This window comes from Hyla sarda, chromosome 6 (genome assembly GCF_029499605.1).
Source record: "Hyla sarda isolate aHylSar1 chromosome 6, aHylSar1.hap1, whole genome shotgun sequence".
NCBI lineage: Eukaryota > Metazoa > Chordata > Amphibia > Anura > Hylidae > Hyla > Hyla sarda.
Genome location: NC_079194.1, coordinates 138,039,462 through 138,065,565, shown reverse-complemented (window position 1 = coordinate 138,065,565; position 26,104 = coordinate 138,039,462). Strand labels below are relative to the sequence as shown.

Below are 26,104 nucleotides of genomic sequence, written 5' to 3'. Positions count from 1 at the left end.
TTGTGCGGAGGTCGACACACCCCCTTCGCGCGGGCTGTCGGGGTCCCGTACAGGAGATCCCAGGGGGCCCCAGCGGTCGGACCCCCCGCGATCTCAAACTTATCCCCTATCCTTAGGATAGGGGATAAGTTGTTCACCACTGGGTTACTTCTTTAAAGAAAATAGTGTAATTCAATAATTTTCTACAGTTCTATATATAGATATATATCTAACATACAGTGTATTACATACAATGTTAGGATTGATAGGTAGTCTTAGAAGCACAAGCATCAATATGTATTTCTATAGGGTTATTTTCCAGTGCTGCAATTTCAGTTGTGCAGATTTACAAGCTGAAATTTCCCATCATGCCCAGATTGGTCTGTTTATTGGCATTCTGCTAAATGTTAGCTATACACCAAGCTCTATAGAGTCTTCAGATGTGGGAAACACTAACTGCCTGTCGCATTGTAGTAGCTCAACAATACAAGATGTAATTTAGGATTTAGTACTGGATAAATAATCTGTGTACACAGTGATTCCACCAGCAGAATAGTGATGGCAGCTCTGGAGTATAATACAGGCTGGAACTTCAGATCTGTACACGACAAGCATCATATTTACAGAGTGACTATATCAGCAGAAAAGTCAGTGTAGCTCTGCAGTACATTACTGGGTATAACTCAAGATCACCCCAAGATAAGGATTGCATTTACAGAGCGATGGATGGAGAGGAGTTCTTTGAATAGTAACTACCGTATATACTCGAGTATAAGCCGAACCGAATAAAAGCCGAGGCCCCTAATTTCACCCCAAAAACCCAGGAAAAGTTATTGACTCGACTATAAGCCTAGGGTGGGAAATACATCATCCCCCTCATCATCACCGCCTGTCATCATCTAGACCCCCGTCATTAACACCTCCGTCATCACCCCCCTCATCATCATCACCGCCTGTCAATCCCTTCATCAGTGGTCTTCAACCTGCGGACCTCCAGATGTTGCAAAACTACAACTCCCAGCATGCCCGGACAGCCGATGGCTGTCCGGGCATGCTGGGAGTTGTAGTTTTGCAACATCTGGAGGTCCGAAGGTTGAAGACCACTGAGAAGGGGTTGACAGGTGGAGAGTTCACTCGAGTATAAGCCTAGGGGGGCAATTTCAGCACGAAAAATCGTGCTGAAAAACTCGGCTTATACTCGAGTATATACGGTAGTTTGGTGTTTAGAGGGGACATGCACGTATAACTATGTGTTGTGGGAGTTACAAGTTTATATATTTGATACAAAAATTGCCTATACCTCAAGGGCAGTATTCACATTAATAAATTGGTTGACTGAGACCATGCTTCAATTATGAACCAAATTTTATTAAAAGTACAGCTTATGTTGCATAAAATATAGTGCATCAAATATTTCCCACACAGGGCCCTTGTGGGGAAAATAACAATTGCAATAAGAATGAGTGTGGAGAGCATAAAACAAAAATGAATAGACAGTAAAATTGTGTTGTGACCGATAATCCGGCAATTTGGAAAATCTGATAGTCCGGAAAACCAGATGGAATAGTCCAGCAAGTAAGAAGATGGAATAGTCCAGCAAATAAGAAGAGTATTTCCAGATGGTGGATTAATGCAACATGAAAATAATATTGCCGGATAATTGGAGGTCCCGCTCTGGTGGGCTGCTTTGTGAGCGCTTGCATGCGCCGGCACGTCTGGTTCTGATGGCATTCGAGCCCGGTGTATGACGTGCTCGTCTGCGGTAAATCGGAGGTATCCGAAGTAGATGGTTCTCGTGGTGATAGCGTGTGACGTCAGCAGTGGACGGAAACAGATCACAGGATCAGGAGTTCTCCCATAGCAGGCGGACTTTGGTAATGGTGAGAGATACCGGTGGCAGCCGGTTTTAAACGCGTTTCGGGTTGCTTAAGAGCAAAGTAAATGACCCCTTCCTCAGTAGCTTTATATATTGCTTATCTGAGCCTATGAGTCTTGATTTGGCTTTACCTATGAATAGGAGTGGTGCTCTGGGCATGTTCCTGCTCCCACCCTCCTGCTGAACCTTTCTGAGCTCTGTTAATAAATTGATTAAGTTGGTACACGTTACAGGGAGCAAACGAATGATCAGAAAAAAGTCATGACGGACCATTTTTTAATGGATCTTTTATTGTGCCAGATGCAAAAAAAAATAAGCATGAAGTGACAGCCTATCACACAATTAATGGTCATAGTTTAAAGAACTCTTGTAACAATGCCAAAAACACATGAGGCATCTCTCCCTGGCTATAAGATTCAAAGCAAAACATCTTAAATGAAACTAAATGAGAATATACAGAATTATTAGTTTGAGTTTCCTCTTCTGATTGGCAAGCAGTCTAGAATTATTGTGTCTAAAACGCCTTTTGTCACTGGCTCTTTAATGGCGGACACACTGGTTATCACCCAGCAACAGACAAGACTTTAGCGCAGCTGACAAGAAGACTTTACATATTAACAATTTATATTTACAAGGAGTGTTCAGGAAAATGCTGTCTACCATTCAGGGACTGTAGGTAGTTGGGTAAAGTTTGTTCTGTGTCGTTGTAGTCAGCCTTATGGGATGAATATATACAAACATTCATTGCTCCCTGTGTGCACAAATAAAAATGGTGGCTATGTTTCTTTAGGCCTGATATGTGGATGATTTATGTCTATAGCTCCCACTGAACTGTAGAAAGTAAACACAAACCCACTTCTGCCAAAGTTTACATCAAACAGATGAAGCTTCGGTCCCTCCTCGGCGTCATTGCCTTTGACCCTGGGTAGATGAATATTTTTATCCTTCTCCCCGGCCTTTTGCCTAAAATAATAAGGAATTTTGTGATAATGTGAAATGTTCTCACAAGTTGTAGCCCAGAAAATCTGCCTTTAATCACGGAGACAGAGGAGTTGTAGCTTCGCTGCAGGAATAGATACGGGGGAACTGAATAATATGACTATATGTTCTACTTCTGAGTATGGGGGACAGTGACGCAGCATGGGTGTCAGTGTCGTTTACTAAGGAATGAGAATTTTGCCTTCTCAACTTTGTCATTTTTAGTCACCCCAAATAAACTAACTCCTGAACGCCTGTAGTGGTTTAAAACACCTTTTTAAAAAATGTAAAAATATTGCAATCAGGTTGCTATGGACAGCTGCACCCCCCTTTTGCTCCACAGATTTTGATAAGTTCCATGCGCGGGAACTTTAACACTTTGTTTGGTGCTGTGTGTATATATATATATATATATATATATATATATGTATGAGTTTTTATTTTTCTAAGGGTGCATTCACACCACATTTTGTACATACGGGTGTCGGATCCGGCAGGGGGAGGGCAAACCGGGCGCTCCCGTACCCCGGCCTGATCAGCCCGTGACTCCATTTACTTTAATGACCCAACCGGAGTCAAACGGTGTCTGGTTGGCTCAGTTTTGACTCGTATGCGGTTTCCTGACCAGACCTAAGACCCTAGTTTACTACGGTTTTAGGTCCGGTCCAAAACCGCATACGGGTCAAAACTGAGCCGACCGGAGTCACCGTTTGACTCCGGTTGGGTCATTAAAGTAAATGGAGTCACGGGCTGATCCGGCCGGGGTACAGGAGCGCCCGGTTTGCCCCTCCCCCCCCGCCGGATCCAGCACCCGTATGTACAAAACGTGGTGTGAATGCAGCCTAAGTCCTATAGAGAAGCCCATAGGAGAACCTTCACAAAAAAGGCATACCCAGAGCATAATGTATTCTGAAAAAATGCTGCATTTTATGTTGCCTCCTCCCCCTTTCTGTCTCTTGTTTCATGACATGTTTGTTCTGAGTCTTTGCGACTAGTTGGGGATAGTCTGCGTTTAAGCTTTGTCCTTGTTTAAAGCTTGCACATCCAGGAAATGTAATCCTTTTGATTTTCTTCCTTGTCCCTGTGTTATTTATTCTGTTCCTCAGCCTCATCCAGCACGGACACTACTGTCTTATTTTGTCTATCTATAGAAGGGAATAATGATAGACCACTTTTTGATGCTGATGTCTACACCTTTACTTCTGCTATTTATACAATCAGTTGTTTCCTTCATAAATCTGATAGCAGACATAAAAAGCTTTGTAGCCAGAGGATGACCATATGTGACAATTCATTGCTACTGTAAAGTACATCCAGTAAGTCTTCACAACTGGTAAAGGATAGTTGTATTGATCCTTCCCTTTTTTGTTTGTCTACAAACTGATCTCTATATCTCCCTCCTCCTGGAGCTGCCTATAGAACCATTGGTTTTGACTTTGTGCTATAATCTCCTTATCGACTCCCAAAATCCTTCAGTCTGGCCATCTAATTTATGTGATTGATAATCCTCTCATTCAACACAAAAGCTTCTAAGTGCTGACAATCTGAACTTCACAAGTTTTATCGTAATCGACAAAGAAGGGCAACAGGAGCAAAGAAACGGTGCACGGAGTCCCTGCCATGCCCATTTTTCATACATACATACATATATATTTATTTATACTTAAGGATTTATCTTTATCGAGAGCTCTTGTCAGTAACAGTGACCGGTGCTACTAAATAGATTCAGACACTGCAGGAGGTGCTACGCGATATAAAGACAGCGTGCATATGCATAACAATACGAAGAGACAGTAGTAGCTTGCTCTCACCGTTGCTCGTGTTCTTTTTAGCTTTTAAAACATCGATACAGCAGGGAGGATATCAGAACGTTGTAGGGGCACTCAGAGGAAAGAAACCACTTTCGTACACCGCCATGTACTTCTTCCGGCCTCATTCGAGGCTGGAAGAAGTACACGGCGGTGTACGAAAGCGGTCACTTGCCTCTGAGCACCCATGCAACTTTCTGATATACTCCCTGCTGTATTGATGTTTTAAAGACAAAGAGAACACGAGCAACAGTGAGTGCAAGCTACTACTATCTATATATAGATAGATAGATAGTAGTAGCTTGCACTCACTGTTGCTCGTGTTCTCTTTGTCTTTAAAACATTGATACAGCAGGGAGTATATCAGAAAGTTGCATGGGTGCTCAGAGGCAAGTGACCGCTTTCATACACCGCCGTGTACTTCTTCCGGCCTCGAATGAGGCCGGAAGAAGTACATGGCGGTGTACGAAAGCGGTTTCTTTCCTCTGAGTGCCCCTACAACGTTCTGATATGCTCCCTGCTGTATCGATGTTTTAAAGCTAAAAAGAACACGAGCAACGGTGAGTGCAAGCTACTACTATCTATATATATCTATATCTATATCTATATCTATATCTATATCTATATCTATATCTATATCTATATATATATATATATATATATATATATATATATATTAGTGTGTGCGCACCCAACTTCCAATCATACTGCATATATTTTTTCAGCTGGATGGTTGCAGTTTCAGTAATTTAGTTAGTTGTTTAAACTCAATAGTTGTCATTTCTGTTTTACAACAATTTTAACTGTCGAGAAAAAAATTGCCAATCCAGATGCCATTCTCTGTGGAATCGGCACAATTAAAAGGTTAATGAGACACAATTCTCCTCCACAATACGTGGGTCCTCACACCAATCCCTCAGGCTCAGTGTTTTCCTTAAAATTTATGATCTTTGTAACTCCATCCTTCCTCTGAGCAAATATCTTGGATTTCGAGCCTCATTCCAGTTAGTTCTCTTCTCCCAGTGTATTGTGGGATGTGCGGCCCCAAGAATTTTGACTTTATTCTCAGATTTCTAGCTCAGGGATGAGATTTGTGAATCATTTCTAGAAGACATTTTGATTAGGGCTCCTCGGTTCGCTATGTTAAATCAACCGAGACTTCGCTCAATGGACTCTCTGATTGAGCAGTTGGTTTTCTGCTTTCTGCCGTCAGGAAGAAAAAAAAAAAATAGACTTCAATTAGAATGTGTTTAGGGTGCCGGCTCGTGATTCAGATGCTGGAGATAACAGATGACGCTGGAGGTTAATTTCTGGATGCCATGGTTTCTCTAAATGCTCACACGTGTGCTTTGAGAAACGCTGAGTTAGGAGCTGGTCGTGTGCTCCACTCTTTTATAAAGAGCAGTGTTAGACGGCAGATTACACTACATTATTCATTGTTCAAAAAGAAGAAAAAAGGATGTATTTAGTTTGACTCTACCAGAAGAGGCCAAACGAAAAGGCAAGAGAGCCAATCTGCATTACCCATTGCTGTAGTATTGGGATCCAGTAGGGGATGTGGTTACTTTACACCTCATGATTCTTGTTCATTAGGTGCTGTGTGAAATTTCCTCAGCATGTGGAAGTGTGTACACCCGTGTGACTTGAGTGAGACTGAGAATTGTATGTACCTCTATACCTTTTTGTTTTGGTGACGTGCAAGGATTATGTTTTTGGATCAATGCAGAACATATACCAGCTTTCCATGATAATGCAAATGTCAGAAAACTAGTATTAAAGGGATACTCTGCCCATAGACATCTTATCCCCTATCCAAAGGATAGGGGGATAAGATTTCTGATCACGGGGGTCCCGCTGCTGGGGACACCCACGATCACCCTGCTGCACCCGGCGTTCGTTTAGAGTGTTGGGTGCAGCTTTGGAGGCTCGTGATATCACAGCTATGCCCCCTCAATGCAAGTCTATGGAAGGGGGCGTGGCGGACATCACACCCCCTCCCATAGTCTTGCATTAACCCCTTAAGGACTCAGGGTTTTTCCGTTTTTGCACTTTCATTTTTCCTCCTTACCTTTTAAAAATCATAACCCTTTCAATTTTCCACCTAAAAATCCATATTATGGCTTATTTTTTGCGTCACCAATTCTACTTTGCAGTGACATTAGTCATTTTACCCAAAAATGCACGGCGAAATGGAAAAAAAAATAATTGTGCGACAAAATCGAAGAAAAACGCCATTTTGTAACTTTTGGGGGCTTCCGTTTCTACGCAGTGCATATTTCGGTAAAAATGACACCTTATCATTATTCTGTAGGTCCATACGGTTAAAATGATACCCTACTTATATAGGTTTGATTTTGTCGCACTTCTGGGAAAAATCATAACTACATGCAGGAAAATTTATACGTTTAAAAATGTCATCTTCTGACCCCTATAACTTTTATTTTTCCACGTACAGGGCGGTATGAGGACTAATTTTTTGCGCCGTGATCTGAAGTTTTTATCGGTATGATTTTTGTTTTGATCGGACTTTTTGATCACTTTTTATTCATTTTTTAATGGTATAAAAAGTGACCAAAATAAGCTTTTTTGGACTTTGGAATTTTTTTGCGCATATGCCATTGACCGTGCGCTTTAATTAATGATATATTTTTATAGTTCGGACATTTACGCACGCGGCGATACCACATATGTTTATTTTTATTTTATTTTTACACTGTTTTATTTTTTTTATGGGAAAAGGGGGGTGATTCAAACTTTTATTAGGGAAGGGGTTAAATGACCTTTTATTAACACTTTTTTTTTTAACATTTTTTTTTGCAGTGTTATAGGTCCCATATTAACACGCCTGTGATCAGTGTTATCGGCGCTTGACTGCTCCTGCCTGGATCTCAGGCACGGAGCAGTCATTCGCCGATCGGACACCGAGGAGGCAGGTAAGGGCCCTCCCGGTGTCCGGTCAGCTGTTCGGGACGCCGCTATTTCACCGCGGCGGTCCCGAACAGCCCGACTGAGCAGCCGGGTCACTTTCACTTTGACTTTAGAAACGGCGGTCAGCTTTGACCGCCGCTTCTAAAGGGTTAATACCGCACATCGCCGCGATCGGCGATGTGTGGTATTAGCCGCGGGTCCCGGCCGTTGATGAGCGCCGGTACCGACACGATATGATGCGGGATCGCAGCACGATCCCGCTTCATATCGTGGGAGCCGGCGCAGGACGTAAATATACGTCCTGCGTCGTTAAGGGGGCAGGGCCGTAACGTCACGAGCAGGGTGTGACCGTGACATCAAGCCCCACATTGCCAGTCATCCGATCAGACATCTTGTCCCCTATCCTTTGGATAGGGGATAAGATGTCTAGGGACGGGAGTACTCTAGTGGAAAACTTTTTTTTTTTTTTTCAATCAACTGGTGCCAGAAAGTTTAACAGATTTGTAAATTACTTCTATTAAAAAATCTTTACCCTTCCAGTACTTATTAGCTGCTGAATACTACAGAGGAAATTCTTTTCTTTTTGGAACACAGTGCTCTCTGTTGAATCACGAGCACAGTGCTCTCTGCTGACATTTCTGTCCAGAACTGACCAGAGCAGCATATGTTTGCTATGGGGATTTTCTCCTACTCTGGACAGTTATTAAAATGGACAGAGATGTCAGCAGAGAGCACTGTGGTCATGATGTCAGCAGACAGCTCTGTGTTCCAAAAAGAAAATAATTTCCTCTGTAGTATTCAGCAGCTAATAAGTATTGGAAGGATTAAGATTTTTTAATAGAAGTAATTTACAAATCTGTTTAACTTTCCGGAGCCAGTTGATTTAATAAAAAAATTAAAAAAATAAAATAAAAAGTTTTTCACTGAAGTACCCCTTTTAAATGTAGGGGCCTTATTTGTAGTGATCAGGAGACCTACTTTAGCGATTTCCCCCAACCCCCCTTGATGCCTTGGATTACGGGAGTTATTTTATATCATGTGTATCTCTTTTCCTACAAAGGAGAGAGCTCACAGTGAAAAGGGACAACCAGAGGAAGCCAATGGAGAACATACAAACTCATTGCAGATGTTGTCCTTGGTGGGATTTTAACCCAGGTCCCCGGCATTACAAGTCAACAGTGCTAACCTCTGAGCCACTATGCTGCTTTAGGAGATTGTTTAATGGGTGTTATGCACCCCCTTCAGTTCATCGTCATTAAGGTGCCTGTAAATATGGAACCTGGTTAATCTTTGAGTCTATTATGCTTGTTGTCCCATAACATGACTAACATTTGGAGAGAAAATCAAAAAGGTTTCTTGGATGAGAGACAACTGAGAGAGACTTCTTGGATGTTGCATGTATAGTACAACTCATTCTTTTTACACTATATAGTAATGTCCACCTATATTTAGGGAGATTTTTTTTTTTTTAAAGACGGGTGAGGTTGCCATAGCAACCAATCATATTACTTTTATTTTTAAAAATTGTCTCTGAAAAAAAAAAAAAATCTAGTTGCTATGGACAATTGCACCACTCTTCCACAAGGTTTTGGTAAATCTTCCTGTTAATGTTGGTGGACATTACTGTTTGATACTTATCCACATAATCTCCCCTATCCACATAAATAGCCTGGTCTATTCTATGGCGCATATGTCTCTGTTGATGACCATAATCCACTCAGTAGCATGAAGTGTGTTGCTTTCTTAAGAAATCTGCTTTAGATTCTTGTCTGATCTTATCTTTGATCTAGTTCTATAGAGCTCTGCTTTTAAGCCTCCAACCTGGCATTTGCATAAATCTATACATGTTGTGCTTTATACTGGGACACCAGAAAAGGATTCCAGGATTAACAACTATAGTGTATATTTTTTTGTACACATGCTGTACTCACCAAGCGCACAGATGACTCCATATGTCACACGTTTTGAGGGTCCACATTGCTCTTTTTCCCTACCTTTTTAATATGTACACCTGAAAAAGCTCCTTACATATACATTTAAAGCGCAACTCTCAGGCATACCTTTTGCTGCTTTTACGCAGCTTTAAAAGGGGTATTCCAGGCAAAACCTTTTTTTTATATATCAACTGGCTCTGGAAAGTTAAACAGATTTGTAAATTACTTCTATTAAAAAAATCTTAATCCTTCCAATAGTTATTAGCTTCTGAAGTTTTCTGTCTAACTGCTCAATGATGATGTCACGTCCCGGGAGCTGTGCATGATGGGAGAATATTCCCATAGGAACTGCACAGCTCCCAGGACGTGAGTCATCAGAAAGCAGCTAGACAGAAAACAGCAACTCAACTTCAGAAGCTAATAACTATTGGAAGGATTAATATTTTTTAATAGAAGTGATTTACAAATCTGTTTAATTTTCCGGAGCCACTTGATATATATATATAAAAAAAAAGTTTTGGCCTGGAATACCCCTTTAATCAAGCTTAATAATGCTTTATATTATGGTCAGCAACAGTCAGATAGGCGTGGCTATGCCCCGCAGCCGCCATGCCTTTCCCTGAATGTCAGCACTAGGACCACTGTGTGATTTACACACAGGTCCCAGCACATAGGCTCCTTATTATCTTTATGTGTGGGCCGTGAACGTTCAACTTTATAAGCAAAACCAGTGCCCGTTCTCCTGTCTTCTTACAGTGCCGGCACTGCGTGCAGCTAGTTTGAAGAGAGTGCCTGCGATGAAAACTAGCTGCCCACAGAGCAGCGCCGGCACTGTAAGCTGACAGGACAACAGGCACTGGTTTTGCTTATAAAGGTGAACGTTCGCCAGCTGCTCACAAAGTTAATAAGTGGCCTATGCGCTGGGACCTGCGTGTCAATCATACAGCGGTCCCAGCACTGACATACAGGGGAAAGGCGTGGTGGCCGCAGGGTATAGCCATGTCTATTCGACTGTTGCTGACCGTAATATAAAGCATTTTTAGGCTTGATCAAAGCTGTTAGAAAGCAGAAAAATATATGCCTGAGTTGTAATTGTTAACCACTTTGTCAACCTGGGATTAGTTTATGGGGGGAAAAATTTGTGACAGTTGCGCCTAAATGGTGGCTGTAATGAATAAAGTGGAATCAATCACCTATAGGTTAATATAGGATCGGTTAAACAATGGATTGTAAGCCTTTTTGTAATATAACTATGAAATGATTCCATTAGGTACCATGAGTTTCAGATTCCACTATCGGACATCTCTTTAACATGTTCCTCACCCATAGGCTTCATTGGCATCTATTTAACTGACGCATTTCATAAATAGCTATTAAAAACCTCATACCATACAGACCAATAGGGTATCCATATAACAGATGCTTCATATTATTATTATAATTTTTTTTTGTCATACAGTGATGCATACCGGCAGGATGAAGGTACTTTAGATAGGTACATTTTTTAAATCAACTGGTGCCGAAAAAGTTAAACAAATTTGTAAATTACTTCTATTTAAAATCCTTCCAGTACTTATCAGCTGCTGTATACTACAGGAGACGCTGATTTCTTTTATGTATGATCACAGTGCTCTCTGCTGACATCTCTGTCCATGTCAGAAACTTTCCAGAGCAGGAGAGGTTTACTATGGGGATTTTCTCCAGTTCTGGACAAGTCCTGACACAGACAGAGGTGTCAGCAGAGAGCACTGTGGTCAGACTGGAGAAAACTACATAATTTCCTCTGGAGTATACAGCAGCTGATAAGTACTGGAAGGGTTAAGATTTTTAAATAGAAGTAATTTACAAATCTGTTGATTTTAAAGTAGATTTAAAGAAAAAAAAAAATTCCACCAGAGTACACCGGACAACACGCCCCCTCCCATAAACATGAATGGAGGGGACGTGATGTCACAATGTGTGTGGCAATGACATCACGAAAACTGCCGCAGGAACCGGGCGTTTGTTTAGAACGCTGTGTGCTGCAGGAGATCGTGGGGGGCCAGCAGCAGGACCCCTGCGATCAGACATCTTATCCCCTATCCTTTGGATAAGATGTCTAGCAGTGGAGTACCCCTTTAATACCTGCACATGCACAGTGTGAAATAAAAATGATCACTGGTGATGTCATGCTGCTGAAAATTGCCACAGTAACCCAGGGCTTAAGACTTTCAAACATTGGTGATAATGGAATATTTTGACAGGCGCAAATAGAATTCTGAAATTCTCTGCAGAAAATCTGCCACACAATATTTTTTTTTTTGTACATGAATTAAATGCACAAGTCCTTATCCTCACACATTCTAAAATTCAACATGACTAAAATCCAGTTAGTCTGGGCACGCCTGTTTGGGGTCTGATAGAATAAGGGGCTGTGCAGAGTGTTCTCTAGTCAATTCTACTCCAACCCACATATGTATAGTGTGGCAGGGTTCTTCTTTTAGTATTCCCCAGTTTTCGGCAGTCAAGAACACTTTATCTGATGGCGTACTCTGTGAATTTCACCATGTAATGTTCTGTTGTATGATTACAGTGGGAATACTTATGTATAATTTATGATGTTATATAATGTCTTGCTTAATGCCTACAAGGGGAGGGCTATGTATGATTAAAATTATGCAATAAAGGCCCATGCACACTACAGAGATTCATCGGAGTAGAATTCGCTAGCAGCAAAGTCCCATTGATCTCAATTGGATTCTGCTGCTCGGTGCACCCTAGGGAAGTTCTATAGTGGAACTTCAGATGCGGATCCAGATTCTGCCGAAAGAACAAACAGATGAACAACAACAGGACAAAATTCCAGCAATATAGGCTCCATAAAACATGCTTCTTTATTTGAAGGGGTACTCCGTCCCTAATACATCTTATCCCCTATCCAAAGGATAGGGAATAAGATGTCAGGTCGCGGGGGTCCCGCCGCTGTGAGCTCTCCGCAGCGCTGGAGGCTCCAAATATGTAGCATGACGACCACGGGGCCGGAGTATTATGACGTCACGACGAAGCCCCCGTGTGATGTCACGCCCCGCCCCCTCAATACAAGTCTATGGGAGGGGCATGACGGCCGGGACCCCACGACCAGACATGTTATCCCATATCCTTTGGATAGGGGGTAAGATGTATTAGGGCTGGAGTACCCCTTTAAAGGGTAGCTCCCACCATCCTATTTTTTTTTCCTGTCCCTGCCTATTGCCAAGCTATCCCTAACCCCCTCCCTGCTTTAAATTTTTATTTTTACTATATTAAAAATGCCTTTTGTCTGCCTGGCAGTGTGCTCACTACCAGGCAGACTTCCCCAGCAGGCACCACGTCACTGATGCCTGCTGGGGGGGACTTCCGCCCTTAGTTCATCTACACAGGGTGCCTCCAGCTGTTTCATCACTACAACTCCCAGCTTGCCCTGACATCTTTTGGCTGTCAGGGCATGCTGGGAGTTGTAGTATTGAAACAGCTGGAGGCACCCTGTGTAGATAAACTATTAGTTAGTTACATGCGGCGCTAGCCCGTCCCCTCCGTCTCCCTCCCCCCGCGCCATACCCTGTTCCCTCCATCACAAATCCCTGTCGTCGTCCTCCATTACACTTACTGCAGAGTCCGGCAGTGGGCGTGCAGGGACAGCAGCGGCGACGAGGCGGAGGCGGCGATGTGCGGGAGGAGTGGCCTCCCAGCCAGTGGCCTGGGAGCCAATGCGCTCGCTCCCTGCCTGTCTGATTGACAGGCAGGGAGCGAGCGCAGGCTGAATGAAAAAGGATCGATGCCCAACCGCATCAGTCCTTTTTCAGGCGTGACGTCACGCCAGGCTGCAGCCGACCACTAGGAGGGAGACCCCTAGTGGCCGGTTTTCAAATGTAAATTAAACAATTTTAATTAAAAAAAAATAATAATAAAAGTATATTAGAGATATGTTGTAGTACATAAGTACTACAACATATCAAAAAATAAAGTTGGTGACAGTGCCCATTTAAGCAGTTAAAACAGCATACACTCACCATGGAAAGACATGGATCTGACATTCTATTTATTAAATATTCCTGTTTAGTGTGGTATTTTAGCCTACAGTATCTGTCCATAATTGTCTATGATTAAAGGGATTTTTCCAGAATTTTTTTTTATTTGACTATGCTACAGGGGCTGTAAAGTTAGTGTAGTTCATAATATAGTGTTACCTCTGTTTGATGGTGGTCTCAAAATTCTTCTGTGATTTTTTTATTTTATTTTTTTTGCCCCAATGTTTATTTTTAACAGCATACAAAATTAGTATTGTCTCAGGTTTTTCTCAGGTTACAGTGCGGTCCTAGACATTACATCTCTAGTCAGGTGTTCAGAGGGAGCCTGTCTTTGCTTCAATTGGTGGAGTGACTGGATGGGAGATCATTCTGAGAGGAGTTTTGCAACAGCTGGAGGCCACGTGGTTAGAAAACACTGGTCTGTTGCAGGGAAGGGAGCACAGGTGTGTTTCAATGTGTGGGGTGGCTGATGTGTGGGAAGGAGAGAAGTGACCTCACACTTTCAAACAAGGAATTATTGGACTTGTAGTTGGAGGGAACTCCAACAGGAAATAGCCATTTCACAAAAATATAATAACAGTGTTATGGTAATCTCATAACTAGTGTTGAGCGGCATAGGCCATATATTTTGCGAATATATGGATGAATATTCGTCATATATTCACTAAATTCGTATATTCGTAATATGTAATATGTAATATATGTAATATAATAACATATGCGAAAATTTGCATATACAAATTTTCGCATATGCGAAAATTCGCATGCCAGTCTCATACAGTAGTATTAGAGCCTTCTTTACACCACACAAGCTGGAAGCAGAGAGGGGTGATCACTGTGATGTGTACTGCGAAAAGAAAACCGAATATTTGTAATTACGAATATATAGTGCTATATTCGCGAATTCACGAATATGTGATATTCGCGAATAAAATTCGCATTGCGAATATTCGTGAGCAACACTACTAATAACCTAGCCATTTAGCCCCAAGACTAACATCCTTCCTAAGCATGTTAATTACTGTCTGGCAGGTACATACTAAAATCTCCTTATGATGGACAACCCCTTTATGGTCAACTGAGACCAAAACGTGTCAGAGCCATGTCTTTCTGTGCAGTGTAGACACTGTTTTACCTGCTTAACACCTTCCCCACCCGTCACATACATGTACGTTATCGGTCGGGTGAGGAGAATACAACACGGGCCTCGAGTAGGGTCAATGTCATAACCAGCAGATTCCTGCTGCTATCAGCTGCTGACATTTTCCACTAATGACTGACATCGGAGATCACTCTGATTACGGTCATTTAAACAACTTTTAAACAGTAAATTCCAGTATTCCTTGGTGTCTAATGGTCCCTTCGGCTTTCGGATTACATTGCGGGGTGCCAATGTGTTGCACGGTAAGCTTGGGGCCTTACGTGTCCTTTGGTGTCTTCCCTGGCTCAGTGATTATTGAAGGCAGCCTAAGGCTATGTTCACACAGAGGAATTTATATTTTAAAAATGTAAAAAAAATCCCCCCCCCCATTTTTTTAATAAAACACTGTAAAAATAAAATACACATATTTGGTATTGCCACATGCGTAATTTTACAAACTATGAAATTATTACATTCCGTAATAAATTCCATTCAACGTCTTAAATGAAAAAACATTTGAAATGCCAAAATTTCAAAAAAAATTTTGTTACATCACATCCCAGAAAAAAATTGAATAAAAAGTGATCAATAAATCCGACCTACACAGAAGTGGTACTGTGAAAAACTACAGCTCATGGAGCAAAAAAAAATTAACCCTAACACAGCTCTGTTGGCTTTAAAATGTTCTAATTTTTTTTAACCATTAAACAAAATAAAAATGACAAGTTTGGTATCATTGGAATCGTACTGACCTATAGAATAAAGTTTGCATGTCAATTTTAGCTTATTGTCAACTCTGAAAAAAATTGCCCCACAAAATTGTGCAATTTCATATTTTTCTAAATTTTGCCTTACATATATATATATTTTTTTTCTGACTCCGTAATATATGATAGAATAAAATACGCCAATGAAAAGAACAACTTGTCCAAGAAAAAAAGCCCTAATACAACTTAGTCAGTGAAAAAAAAAGTTTTTTGAAGGGGAGGAGGAAAAAAATGTGAGCCAGAAATCAACATTTGCCGGGTCGAAGTGGTTAAACCAAAGGATATTTTATGGAACCTGCATCAACAGAATTTGGGTCCTATTTCGATCTAATTATTACCTTGGTGCATTTTTTTTCTGTGTTTAAAAGAATACACCTGTTAATTTTTTTTTTGTCGGAATGGGCAAAACCAGACCGTGTGGCCCAGATCTGAGTCTGCTCTAAACAAACAGTTTGTTACATGACGGGCTGTGCATACCGTATTTTTCGCCGTATAAGACGCACTTTTTCTTCCCCAAAACGGGGGGGGGGGGGGGGAAAAGTCGGTGCGTCTTATACGGCGAATACACACCTATCGCGGCGGTCCCTGCGGCCATCAACGCCCGGGACCCGCGGCTAATACAGGACATCACCGATCGCGGTGATGCCCTGTATTAACCCTTCAGACGCGGCGATCAAAGCTGACCGCCGCGTCTGAAGGGAAAGTGACTCTAACCCGGCTGTTCAGTCGGGCTGTTCGGGACTGCCGCGGTGAAATTTCACCGCGGCGGTCCCGAACAGCCCGACTGAATAGCCGGGTTAGTGCTTACAGGACACCGGGAGGGACCTTACCTGCCTCCTCGGTGTCTTCTCCGTTCAGGGATCCCCTGTATTGCCGGCGCTCTCCTTCCTCGTCATCACGTTGTCGCGTACGTGCGTCGGCGTGCGTAACGACGTGATGGCGGCGACGGAGAGCGAGGATACCCGGCCGGCAGCAGAGACGTTCCAGAGCGACAGGGACATGGCGACAGCGATGGAGCGACATCCAGGGCAGCGGTGACCGGTCTGGCGGCGGGGACACGTGAGTATTACCTCCTATGCAGTGGTCTTCAATCTGCGGACCTCCAGATGTTGCAAAACTACAACTCCCAGCATGCCCGGACAGCCAACGGCTGTCCGGGCATGCTGGGAGTTGTAGTTTTGCAACATCTGGAGGTCCGCAGGTTGAAGACCACTATTGGGTTCAAAATCTTTATTTTTTTAGATTTTGCACCTATAAATTGGGTGCGTCTTATACGCCAGGTGCATCCTATAGGGCGAAAAATAGTTATATTCTGCTGTGTGCATTGCCATTGCTGTATATAATTAATAAAGTTATATACACGAACTAGCTGCACATTATAAGCTTTATGCAGGACAGCGCTTTACCTTATTGTAGGCAATGATCCTCTCCATGTGGCCTGATCTGTGGGATTATATACGATGTATATCACGTGTATATCATGGTGCTTGTTCTTTAGGCGGAAAGAAAGGCTTAAGTGCCACATGTTGTGCATTTTGTATTCAAGCCACTAAAAACTAGTGTGCCCTCACCCTATCTCCCCCCTTTGCTGAAAGGTGATCCCCACCACTCCGCACTAAATAATTCATGAGTAGTGAGACAGGCTGTAGATAATGGTTGTAATTCCAGTCCTGGGATACCTGCATTTATTTTGCGTTCCCATGCAAAGGTGCCCATCCCTTCTCCATTTCTCATGTGTAATACCCAGCTTTCTATCATTGTACCACATATGACAGACTTTTTATATCAAAAACGTATCCTAACATCTATAGAAAAATCCATGTGTTGACTCTGGATTTTGCTGCATTGCAAAAGGTAAAATCGTCTGTTAAGATTGTCTACTCACTTAGCATGCCCAGAAAGAAGTAGTGAGCAGCTGGGTCCTGCTTCAGATTTGCATGGAGCCCCCATTGATTAGCCCCCAATCACCCCCAACGACCTTTCCTCTGCGATCAGGCATTAATCCCCTATCTTGTGGATAGGGGATAAGTGTAGTTCCTCAGACAACCGCTTTAATAATAGTGTTTTCACAAATTGTACTTGCTTTTGGGTGATTCAGTTGTGTAGTTCTTTTATTTTCAGTGTGATTTTGTCTCAGCAGCTCCCTGGTTCCTTCCTTACTGTTAAGATAATGCATAATCACCTGAAAAAGCTTGGAAAAAATCTTGTCTCTTGTAATAACTAATACAGATAAAGAAATTAAACGGATCCCTCCAAGGAACAAACCAGGATAGAGGCAGCGCACAGGACTTCAAAGGTAAAATGGTTTATTTACCCGGCATGCAACGCGTTTCGCTGGATAACCAGCTTCATCAGGCAGATGCCTGATGAAGCTGGTTATCCAGCGAAACGCGTTGCATGCCGGGTAAATAAACCATTTTACCTTTGAAGTCCTGTGCGCTGCCTCTATCCTGGTTTGTTCCTTGGAGGGATCCGTTTAATTTCTTCGCCTGTGTGCCCAGGAGCAGCTGCCGCTCTTCGCCCGTTGCAGGGTCACTTCACGCCTTCACCATAGTTGTACTTGGTCGCAGTACAACTAAACTTGGTGAGCAAGTTTTTCTTGTCTATTATCTTTGCTTTTACATTACGCTATCACACTAGGAGCGCTCTCCTTGTCTGTATATTAATACAGATAAAGGAAGCCTTTACATAGAAAAGTCAGAAATGGCTGCTAGAAGCCAAAAAATCACTTTCTAGATGGTGGCAGGTGCTTCTTTATGGTCCTGTGCAGTATTTACATTACACCCTAGATACAAAATGAGCCTCCCTTACCTAGTCCTGGCACACATAAAAAGCAGTACAGTACCGCTCTATAATTTAGGGAGGTGCTTCTAGCCAGGAAATTAATGAAATTTGGTCAGATCTTCCAGCCATTGTAACTTGAGTGATCATTGTACATATATATCTTTGATGGGACATTAAGGAAGAATGAGGTGTGTCTGCAGCATACTGCAGATGAATGATGGTACAGGAGCAGACAGGGAATGAATAACAGGTGCTGCAACCTCACCGATTAGTCTGCTGTGAAATTAGATGTTCTGTAACAGCTATGGCCAGGAAACTGGTGGGAGAACTGTGATAAAGAGATGAGAGAAAGCAATTAATTCTGGGAAATGTAGTACTGCTTAGCCAAGAACTAAAGAACTTGCTGTATGCTTCTGCAGGATATTTTTTTTTTTTTTTTTTTTTAACCTGATATCGGAGTACCCCTGTTTAGGGCTCTTTCTTATACCTATATTATGGATCCATACTGTGTACAGTGCCCACTGAAAAATAATTTGGTGTCCTGCTTTATTGTGTTCTGTATTATGGTGATATGAGAAAGAATTGATTGTAGGGCAGCATATTGTGCTGTATTTAATATGGCAGTATGCTAAGTTTTTACATATCTGTAACAGAAAACCATAGGGACACTGTATGCCACCCTATGTATTCCTTTACTGCTGTATAGTGTTACCTAATCCTCCTCTACTGTGCTGCACATTATTCTTGCTGTGCTTTCCTCTTTCTGATCTTCTTACTTCATTCTGTCAGTTTTTGCTTTCTTGCCCTCCTTACAGGACACTACAAAGGAAAACATTACATGACAAGCACAAGGGGCCAAAGTCTGAAGAAGATCGCAGTGCAAATGCAATCTCTGGGCCATTTGCTAATATCTTATAAATATATCTAATCTTTCTTGTCACTACTATCCTTACGCCATCGTAATGTTTGACCTTCAGTTTCCTCCCGTTTGACTCATGGTTTCCAACTTTACCCTCCACCATACCCCCCTTCCCGGCACTTTCTCTCATCAGAGGATTGTTTATTTTAGCTACAAAATCCAGCATGTGAAACAGAATATGGAAGGAACAGAACAGAGGGGGGGGGGGGGGGGGGGGGTAGTAGCAGAGTAGACTGATTTAGAGTATGTTACGCTGCTGCCATCTTTATACCGAATCCAAGTAGGTGATCACTTATCTGGGGGGGGGGGGGGGGAGAGAGTTGGACAAACTCTAAAGAGGATATCGAGCTGTAGGATGCGGTGTCTCGTCAAGTGAATGTCTACCAGCCATTTACCCCTTTTTCAGATAATTCTCAGCTTTATATTAGAGTTGGATTCGATTTTTGGAGAGGTCCCTCTGTTACAAAATCAGCCCATTCTGAATAGAAAGATCAGCCCAGAAACGATAAGACTCATATTACAAATGTGCACAAGTATATGACATCTATTTTTATTGCCCCAGAAAAGTTTTTCGCCAATCAACCCTTTTAATATAAAAGGTATTGTTTCCAACAGTTTACCTACAGCAAGTAGATATCAAAAAGTGATACACACTTATTGAACTTTCATTCTACGTCGATTAATCTTTATTTGGATAAAATTGTGCTACTAATCTATCTGAGCAATATGGTCACATCTTTGAAGATGGTAAGCCCCAAGTAGGAAAGTCAACCAGCCTGCAACCCCGGATGCTTTCAGCCGCACATATTGTTATTCTCAGGGCATACCTATGGATGTATACAGGAGTGGTCCGGTACTACGAGGGTGTTAGGAGGCACTGGGTGGGGGTGGATATTAACTCCCGAGTGCAGTCGTGTGGTGGTGCTCTGGTAAATGTGACAATGTAGTCTTCATATGCAAACAAGAGAGTAAAGGAGTAACGGCAACTCCCCAACTTCACGTCATCCGACTTCTTTATTAGAATGAATACTCGCATAGAATCATAGGGAGGGGACAGTAGCAGGGGGGGATACCACAGACGACAAGCTCCGTTTCGTACTTAGTTAGTACTTCATCCGGCCATGGCCGGATGAAGTACTAACTGAGTACGAAACGGAGCTTGTCGCCTGTGGTATCCCCCCTGCTACTGTCCACTCCCTATGATTCTATGTGAGTATTCATACCTATGGATGCCACTGTCCCCCAACATTTAAAGTACCTGGCATTCATTATTACTGATTTTCCTGTTCAAAGACTAATACCCTCAGTATGGCAAGCACATCAGCTATAGAAGTGTCTGAGAGATCTGTAGCTTAGCTTAGAACCCACTTCATCATTCTCTAAACTCTAAGACACACAGATAGACCCTTGGGACCACACATCCAGTGGCTTTGACATTTACTATGGCTGTTGCTGCTCTATGTGGATTTTCACCTGGTTGCCCCTTGTCTGTTTCCTATCACAAGTCACGCTTGCAGTCTGCCACATTCCTGCAGCATCAGAAATTGCCGGCATGCTCGCTTTCCTTATTTCTTTTTCCTCAGTCACTTCCCGTCCGTCCTCCTCCCTTCTTGCTTATTATAAAGAACGTCTTTCAAAATATCAATTAACGGAAAGCTATAATAAAAAAGGTTCCTTTGTGAATTCAGCGCGGCACTGAGTTATAAGAAAATCTTTTATGTTACTTTTTTCTTTCATTGAACACATTAGTCCCTGACTTAATACCAGGCCTGTTACTCATGAGCAGTGGGGATGGCGTCTCTGACAAGTGTGGAGTTAAGGCTAGGTTCACACCACGTGTTTACCATACAGGTGGGGCATGTAAGCCCCCAAATCCGCCCCTCCACCCCCCTCAAAAAAAATAAAAATTAAAAAAGCACTTTTTTTTTGTCAATTGCAACAGGATCCAAAAGTATTAGTATACAGTTGCATCCAATTGTAGCAGTATATGTTTTCTGCAGTGTGGATTTAAAGGACAAGTATCTGAAGGATAGGGGATTAGTTTTAGATCGCAAGGGGTCAGAGCACTGGGGCCTCCCGCCATCTCCTGTTTGGAGCCCCGGTTCTCTAGCCCAGCCACGCCCCCTCCATATAGCTCTATGGGAGAGACGTTCAGCAATCATTGGCTCAGGGGCGTGGCGGCTTCCGCTTCGGGCGGGGGTCGTGACGCGCCTCTGTGCTGGAGAACAGGAGATTGCAGGGGGCCCCAGCGCTTGACCCCCAGCGATCTAAATCTTTTCTCCTATCCTTCAGATAGGGGATACGTTTTTGTTAATGATACTTATCCTTTAAAGAAAAAAGCATGCCTTAAAAGGGTTATCCAGGACTAGAAAAACAGAGCACATGTTTTCATTAAAGGGAACGTAGCCAAGTTGTATGCCACACACAACCTGAGGATGGGGTGTAGTTGTTTGAGAAAAAAATAAGCTCTTCTTTTCTATTCCTGAATAACCCCTTTACTGTCTGGCAGAAATGTGCTGTAAACCTAGCCTAAGTCAGCAACGGTGGTAGGTTACCAAGTAGCATTAGTATAGTTAAACATTCCTGCTATGAAGCTTGATAAAGGGACTTGGAGAAGACAGTTTTTGTGCATTGGCTCATTCTTGTCACTATGTGGCCACTTCTCATGGACGCCAAACTGATGCTACCCTGTGATTATAAAGACTGTAGGAGAAGGTCTAGGGTCTCCATTACAAAAGGGGTTCTGTGTGTTCTGATATTTAATAGGTGCAGCTTAATGTATTGGTCAAATCCATGTGCCTTACTTTAATTGTTTTGAATTAAATGCATTAGTGTCTCAAATCATTTATCTGTTGACTTTAATCTTAACAAAAATGCCTCCAAAAATAGGCAAGTGTGAACCAAGACGAATGAGCAGGCGAACATTTAATGTCCGAGCAGGAAGCAAGGGCGGCTTGCATGGCAATGATAAGTGGGGGTGACATGGAGACAATAGAAGTGGTAGCAGGCTGGGGACTGAGTGTGGCACCCCTCACAAGTGAAATAAAAGTCTAAAAAAATATGGCACTGACCCTGAACTCGTCTTCCAATAGTCACAAAGGTCACACATTATAAAGGATTCGAGTCAGTGAGAGAGCACCTCTCGATCACCCAGAGACCTTATTGTCTGAATTGTATGTGAGAATGTATACTCTTTCTCCATTTGGAAAAATGTACTGTCGCAAAGTCCATCTTAGCGGCTTTGTTATCTCCCGGTGGATGCAGCAATATATCCCCAGACCCACAGATAGATGTTCTAACTGATTCATGAAAGAACTACAGTACAAGGGGAGAATGTTGCAGAGTTGGGTTATTTAGGGTCTGTGGGAGAGTAGGGGACACACTTTTTAAGTCTAACAAAACATTGCCCTAAATATACTATTGCAAATGTGACAGAATTTGTGTGCAATTTGTGCCAAAAACATGTCTTGCGTGACTTGCACCAGATTTACTATGAGTTTTAGACACTTATTAGGCATTTTTCTTGTCTGGGAAAAGGCTGTGCCGTCTGTAAATGACTGTGACTTTGGTAAAGCAGGCATGGCTACAGCATGCAACACTATTGGGGAGATTCATCAAAACCTGTGCAGAGAAAAAGCTGACCAGTTGCCCAAAGCAACCAATCAGATTGCTTATTTTATTTTTTAGAGGCCTTTTAAAAAATTAAAGCAGCAAACTGTTTGCTATGGGCAACTTGTCAGCCTTTTCTCCGCACAGGTTTTCATAAATCTTCTCACATGTGCCAAAATTTTGGCAAACTTTAAGTTTATAAATAGTTGGTCTAAACTGAGACTAAACAGTCTTAGGGTACGTTCACATGCGTGGATTTTCGCAGTGTATTTAGCTGCGGATCCGCAGACACAGTGCAGCGATGTGCACGGCGTACTGGCACATCGCGGGCGCTCTCCGTGCTCTGAGCTAGGCAGAGAGCTCCCACGATGTGCGCGTATACTGCGACTCGAACATCGCAGGGTGTCTGCTGGTAGCGGCGTATTGCCGCTATGAGCAGGCACATGTAAAGCCAGCATAGAGCGGGCCTTCACCAGCGGATTTGCAGCATAAAATACGCTGTAAATCCGTGTGAACGTACCCTAAGAATCTACTCACACTTCTGAATTTCAGCTTGCGGAATTCCACCTAAAATTAAAGCCCATAGAGTTCTATGGGATTCTGCACTCCCATTCACACCTCTGAATTTCGACTTCCGGAAATTCAGACATGTGAATGGGAGTGCAGAATCCCATAGAAGTCTATGGGCTTTAAAGGAGTACTCTGGTGCAGAGTATTCCTGCTCCGTCCTGCCCAGGCTGCAAAAAAAATGAAAATAAACCATCTCTCATCTACCAGGGTTCCCGCGGAGCGCCACTACAGCTGATCAGTCCTTCGGCCCATCCTCTTCATACTTCCGGGTGTAACGAAGCGTCACATAGCGCTCAGCCTATCGCCGGCTGAGGCAGAACATTGCGGCGGCCAGCGATAGGCTGAGCGCCATGTGACGCTTCGTTACACCCGGAAGTATGAAGAGGATGGACCGGAGGACCGATCAGCTGTAGTGGTGCTCCGCGGGAACCCAGGAAGGTGAGAGATGGTTTATTTTCATTTTTTTTGCAGCCCTGGCAGGACGGAGCAGGAATACTCTGCACCAGAGTACTCCTTTAATTTAAAGGCAGAAATTCTGCCGTGTGAATAGACCCAAATTCTAGGTTCACACTATGGAATTTCCGCCTGCAATTCCACTTAGAAATTGCATGCAGAAATTCTGCTTACTAAAATGTAATATAGTAAATGGGTTTCCGCTCACAAATTCACACTTCGGAATTTGTGAAGCGGAATTTGTGAACGGAAAATCCACTTGAAAATTTCTGCCTGAAGAATGGCGTTGCTCATTCTTGAGGTGGAAATACTCACGGAACACATTGCAGTCTAATGGAGACTGCAGTGTCCGTGCGGTCCACGCGCCGACTGATTCAGTCGGCGCTGGCCGCACTCAGAATCTCCAGGCGGAAATTTTCTGCCTGGAGATTCCACAGTGTGAACCTAGCCTAAGGCTAGGTTCACACTGCTGATATGCCGCCTGCAATTCCGCGTTAAAATTGCAGACAGAAATTCTGCTTACTAAAATGTACATGCGAGTCAATGGGTTTTCCGTGCACCCATTCACACTTTGGAATTTTTGAAGCAGAATTTGTGAGCGGAATTCCTGCTTTCAAATTTACGCTTGAAGAATGGTGGTGCTCTTTCTTCAGGCAGATTTTCGCAGCAGAATCCCATTGACTTCAATGGGACTCTCATTTGAAGGCGGATCTTTAGCCATCACTGAATGATTGACTGACTGACTGACTGAGAATAGGCTTTGGAGGCGGAAAATTTCCGCCCGGAGATTCTGAGTGCGACCAGCGCCAACTGAATCAGTCGGCCCTAGGACCATGCGGACCCTGCAGTCTCCAATAGACTGCAATATGTTCCACAAGTATTTCCACCTGAAGGGAGATATTTTCCAAAGTGTGAATTTGTGAACAGAAAGCCATTCACTATACTATACATTTTAGTAAGTGGAATTTCTGCCTGCAATTTCAAAGCGGAATTGCAGGCAGAAATTCCGTAGTGTGAACCTAGCCTTACTCTACCAAACTTTTGCAAGCAGACAGGTGGAATTTCAGTAGTGTGAACCTAGCCTAAGAGTGCAAAAATGTATGAAACAGTCTGAGACACAGTGTTATCTGACCCATTCCTAATTGGGGTATATTCACAATTTTGTCGTGTGGTTCCCCACACCTGTAGGTTGTCGTTTCAGTCGCTCTTTCAGTGAATAACCCCCCCCCCCCTATCTATGAATTATTTTATTTGAGCCCTCGAGGAAAATTTGTTTCGGTTACCCATTCCTAAGGTGTCTAAGAATTAGACAATTTTTTGTAAATATGGGCCATTCTCAATAGAGACTGAGTCAGATGGCTGAATATGTCAGTAGGCAGGGATGATGGAACCTGTCTCTTCTGCTGGGTGTTTTCCATGTAGAAGGGGATACAATTAAGATGTACTATGTGGCTACTGCTCTGTGCGTTCCTGCCCACACACCCTTATTAGGGATTACCTCCTGTCTGATCCCTGAGTGGTGATCAGACAAGTCACTACTAATTTACAGGACTTGTGTCACTGGTGGCTCTTATGTGTTGCCTTTTTAAGCTTTTAATTACAAAATTACTTCTCTAAAGAGCTCGGCTAATTTCCGGTATCCTCTACCATTTTGCCACACCCCGGAGTGGTCACATCGGAGCGGAGCATCTACTCTTGTGAATCCAGTACTATACAGCAGCTGTTAACTTGTCCCATCTACTCTACTGTTTCTAATTAAACCGCATTGCGTGGAGCGATGATTGGGAAGTTTCACATAATTAAGATAACAGGTGTTCACTTTTCATTTGGGAAGGGTTTTACCCTGACAGAGATAGCAAGAGTTTTTTATTTTAAACCTTATGAATAAAGTCACCAAATAAACCTACAGCATGCAAGTATAGGTGACAGAACATTATTGCATTAAACTAACACAACCCATAGTCTAATATTTAAGTCTCCTTACACTTTAGTAACCAGTCGACATCTTGACTGAGACGTAGTCACAGTTCCACCCCCTGTTCCTGAAATCGTTAAATATATAATTACATTGTGATCAGACACAAGATCTACACATCTTATCATACAGTCACAGCTATTTCATGTAACACTGGTGCCAACCTATCATGTCTGAGAGGTTGTCACAGCCCTTGACACACTGTCCATGATGGGAGATGTAGTAAGACAGATGGCTACTGTTGGGGAAGCGGACGGCATTGTGCCACGATCCCCGGCCGGCCAGCTCTCTGAAAAACTATGGTCCGCACTGTATAATTTTAAATACCCTGCCGGGA

General features: G+C 42.8%; 1 protein-coding gene across 6 annotated transcripts in view; it reads left to right on the top strand.

The window, feature by feature from the left end:
- The window catches only part of SEMA3F (semaphorin 3F), a 100,082-nt gene that overhangs the window by 19,188 nt on the left and 54,790 nt on the right, over nt 1-26,104 (top strand). The gene's annotated exons all lie outside the window — the stretch shown is intronic.